This window comes from Desmodus rotundus, unplaced genomic scaffold, assembly GCF_022682495.2.
Source record: "Desmodus rotundus isolate HL8 unplaced genomic scaffold, HLdesRot8A.1 manual_scaffold_300, whole genome shotgun sequence".
Taxonomy (NCBI): domain Eukaryota; kingdom Metazoa; phylum Chordata; class Mammalia; order Chiroptera; family Phyllostomidae; genus Desmodus; species Desmodus rotundus.
Genome location: NW_026527369.1, coordinates 1 through 4,336, shown reverse-complemented (window position 1 = coordinate 4,336; position 4,336 = coordinate 1). Strand labels below are relative to the sequence as shown.

Genomic DNA, 4,336 nt, shown 5'->3' with positions numbered 1-4,336 from the left:
TTGGAGGACCCCAGAGGAGGCGAGCAGGCTGGGCGTGGCTGACAGCCCGCTCCTTGATCCCTGGTCTTCCTCTCCACTAGGGGGCGACTGAAAGGTACAGGCGCGCGCGCGGGATCCCGCCAGAACCTGGGGTCGCCAGGGCCCCAGGAATGCTGACAGAGCAGGGATAAGGGCGGTGCCCCCTTGGCAGCTGCCCGGCCGCCGAGCCCGCAGACATGGCGAGTCCTGCTGGGCACGCAATCGGCGGTGCATCGTGCGCTATGGGGGTGACCACAGCCCCTGCCAGGGCCCTCCAGGTGACAGGGCTGCCGGGGTGCCGAGGCAGTGCAGCACGAGGGGACCGTGGCGGCCGCCGGGGGTGGCGTTGGGGGCCAGGTGGCGGAGGGCTGGCCAAGGATCGCTACAAGGGAAGGGCGAATGCTATGCAGAAGCCCAGGCCCTCAGAGCCTGCTGGAGGGGGCGAGCCTGGCTGGGTGGAGGGTGGCGCTGCGGGCGGGGTTGGTGCTGGACATGCGGGGGTCTCGTGCAGGTGCTGGAAGTGGGGGCAGGAGGCCAGAAGTCGGCTGCAGAAGAGGCCCCATTAAGGGCCGAGGAGAAGCCAGGTGGGAGCAGCGCGCGGCCGCCACTGGAGGTGCTGGAGGCCCTGCAGTGGCAGCTGAGCGCCGAGAGTGCCCGAGGCCCGCAGGGACTACCTTGCTGTGAAGCTGGCCACGGCCCAGCGGCGGAAGCCCATTCTGGAGCGTAGGCGGAGCGTCATCCAGCGCATCCCCGGTTTCTGGGCCAAAGCCATATCCTTCCCCGTGCTGTGTGTGGTGGTGGTTGGCATGGTGGAGGAGGACGGCTGTGGTGAGAGGGCGAGGAGGAGGGTCCGGGCTTGTGAGGGGGTTGTGCGCGGAGGACAGAGCCTGGCACCTGCAGAGGCATAGGAAGACAGGGGAGAGGGGCCGTGGCGGGTGATGGGAGGCATGGAGAGGGAGGGCCGGGCAGGGAGGGAAGGGCTGTCTCTGGCCGTCAGAGCAGAAGGTGTGGGCACCAGCCACCATTCCCGCGCCTGCAGATATCCGGGGCGCATTGCTACAACCCAAGAGCCCAGAGGAGAGCTTTGCCCAGGGGGCTCGGGGAAGGAGACACGTGGCCCGCGCCCACCTCCCTGATGCCTTCCTTCCCGTGTTCTTGTCAGACGGGCAGGTCCCAAGAAGGTTTGGGGGCAGGCCACAGAGCCTGTTCCCACCCTCCTTCCCTAGGCACACCCAGGCGAGCCTCGTCCGGGCACGTGCACACACACACAGACGCGCAGACACACCCTTTTGGTGGCAAGCCGCCTGTTTGGGGGAGTTCCAAAGGGGAACGCTGCCTTCCTGCAGCGCAGGGGTGTCTGGAAACGACTGCGTGGTGACACGGTCATCTGCGGAACAGGCGCCACTGCTTTCTCTGGGACCCCAAGGGACAGGGAAAGGGCACGGGCAGAGGACCTCAGCGCTGAGTCCTCTGCGCCAGCACAGCCTCCCGAAGGGCTGGTGTCTGGGAAGGAGTGGAGGGGGCGCCTGCCGTCGCAGTGCAGGCAGCCTCAGGAGAACATGAGCCCAGAGGTAGCAGACTGGGGAGCCAGTGTGAGTAAAGGCAGTCGGGGAGGGCACAGCAAGAGGGCACACGTGCGGAGTCCAGGTGGGAGGGCCTCGGCAGGTCTCTGTTTCGGGTTCAGTCGAAATCCGTGGCTCTCAGCTGTGCGTGGCCTTGGCTCTGAAGGCTTCTTGACCAAAGAGCAGATTCAGAACCACCCCCAGATATCAGCCATCATCAGTGACCAAGACGAAGACATGCTTGAGTACTTGCTCACTGTGGAGGTCAGACTGGGGTGGCAGAGGGGCAGTCAGGTGTGGGGGGGCCTGGGCTCCAGGCGGGAGTGGTCGAGCACAGGGAGGAAGGGAGGGGGAGGCGGGTGCTTCCCGCCAGCAGGCAAAGTCAGGCAGCTGGGTCAGATGACACCTGCGCCCACCACGTCTCCACAGGTGCAGGAACTGGTTGGTCCGAAGCACCGCTGCAGGCTGAAGTTCTTCTTTCGGAGCAACCCCTACTTCCTGAATGAAGTGATCATCAAGGAGTACCATGTGAGCCTTGCAGGTGAGGTGGGGTTGCTGGACTCGGGTGTGGGAGGGCAAGGAGAAGGGGTGGGGGTGGGAGACCGGTGTGGACACCGGGCAGTAGGAAAGCACACAGGCAGGTCCTTCGCTTCAGGCTATCGGGCCACTCGTTCCACTGCCGTCGACTGGTTCTGGGACTATGAACGCGGAGTTCCCAGCCGCAGCAGGACACAAGCAGCGTCAACCTCTTCAACTGGCTGTCAGAGCACAGTCTTCCTCGGCTCGGGGCAAGATTGCTGAGGTGAGGCTGCACTGGCCATGGTCAGAAAGGGCGATGCTGGAGGCCCCGGGGTGTTTGGAGCTGTCAGGGACAGTGCTTGCAGGGGCTGTTTCATTTCAGCTCATAAGTGAGGACCTGTGGCCCAGTCCCCTGAGGCACTACCTCAGGGGTACAAAGGCCCCACTGGAGGGAGCTGCAAGAGGACCCGTTGCCGAGGAGCCCAGGGGCTAGGCGTTCCCAGGTCAGTCAGTGGTTGCACCCAGGAGACTCCTCTGAGAAACAGCAGGGAAAAGTCAAGCTCAGGACATCTGGACGTTCCCCAGGGCCCCACGTGGTCCGCGGGGATATTTCAAAGGGCAGGGGCCGGCCCCTGTGCCAAGGGAGTGCTTACCCAAAGCGGGATACTTTAACACGTTTCTGCGATTCCCTGTCTCTGGCAATTTGGGCGCCCCCCCTACCGGGGCCCGGAAGCACTCAGTGGGCCGCCGTACCGCGCGCCCCCTCCCCAGCTCTCCACACAAACTTGTACGCAGCCATGCTGCACCTGCTCTGCAGCCTGTGGCCCGGGGTCCCTGTCTAAGCCAGGGCTCCTTCAGCCGATCCCACCTACCTTCTGGTGGCCTCAGGCTCCAGGCAGCACGCTTTTCACGTCCTGGGGCCTCTCAGGCACGGTGCAATGACTGGGGACACCATGGGTCACAGAGTGGCCCGAGACACCACCATTGGGTGGTGTGCCCCTGCCGCTGAGTGCGCGACTGGGCATTCTTGTTGGGGTGAGAGTCTCGGGGGGGGCAGTCCAGAGCATGCGGTGAAGAGGGCAGACCATGCAACCGGCCAGGGAGGACACGGCCTGGGCGCGGTCTTCCCGCGCCAGTGATGGCCGAAGGATTCTGTGTGGTTTTCCCGCACAGGAACAAAGGCTGCCCCGGGGATCGCCTGTGGATGTGGACGCACAGACAGATGGCACCGTGTGCCTGAGTGACGGGGAAAGACACATAAAGGTCTCAGCAGTGCTTCCGCCTCTGTGTCTTTTGTAGCCGGGTCACGCGCCACTCTTAAGCACAAGGGCCGCGCCCCCATTCACACATCCAGTGCACGTGGAATCCTGCCCACGGTCCCATCTCTGACTGGAGGAGATGTGTGATGTAGCAGGCCGGGCAGGGCCTGCAGACTCCCTTGCCCCATCACGGCCCCGTCCATGCCACCTTACGACTTCAGCAACCTGTTTCCTCACCCAAGCAGCTCCAGCTCAGGGTCATGAGCCAGAATCCAGATAGGGTCCTGTCAGTGTACTTTGGGCTTGTCCATCTGTATAGTTGCCGTGCTCCCAACACCTGCTGCTACGTAGTTCCTCGACTGAGGACGAAGTTTATGCAGCGGGTAGGCTGCATGTGTGCACTCAGGGACTCCCCAGGCGCCTTCCTTTGCCTCTGCTTGTAAATGGGCACTTGATGTGACAGAGAGTGTCGGGCTCCGGGCTCCGAGGGTGCAGTCGCAGATAAGAGGATCTGCTTCAGTTCTGCCCGGAGGGGGACGCTTTCGTGTTCCTGTAGGATGAGTGTCAGGAATCCATGCCCCAGGCTGAGGGCGGAGGCAGCGCTGAAATGTTTGATCTGGAGGACCTCATGCAGCTGGACTGAGGTGAGGTGAGGGAATGAAGTGTTGGTGGAAGGGGGACATGGTGGCCTTGGAGTAGGGCTGTGGTTGTTCCCCGTAATGAAGGGGAGGGCGATGCCTGGGAAGTGTAAGCAGTGTGCAGATAGGGAGTTCCGGTGGGAGTAGGAGTAAGTCTACGGGGTAGGGGGTGGGAGGGCGGGTAAGTGGTGCAGAAGGAGGATTTCCGAGGACGAGCAGGGAGGCAAAGATGGAAGAGCGGGGTGAGGCCGTTGGGCAGAAGCCGAAGGCATGGAGGAGGAAGCGCTTGCGGAGGAGGCTTGTGGAGAAGGGCCTGTGAGAAGGAGGGAAGTGCACCTTG

The 4,336-nt window shown here is 63.4% G+C and overlaps 1 long non-coding RNA gene across 1 annotated transcript; it reads left to right on the top strand.

Moving 5' to 3' along the window:
- The first annotated feature begins 1,787 nt into the window (after window positions 1-1,787).
- LOC128780094 (uncharacterized) lies at window positions 1,788-2,292 on the top strand. Its single transcript, XR_011650829.1, has 3 exons — window positions 1,788-1,844; window positions 2,010-2,121; window positions 2,236-2,292. It is a non-coding gene; the product is annotated as an uncharacterized lncRNA (long non-coding RNA).
- The last annotated feature ends 2,044 nt before the right edge of the window (window positions 2,293-4,336 follow it).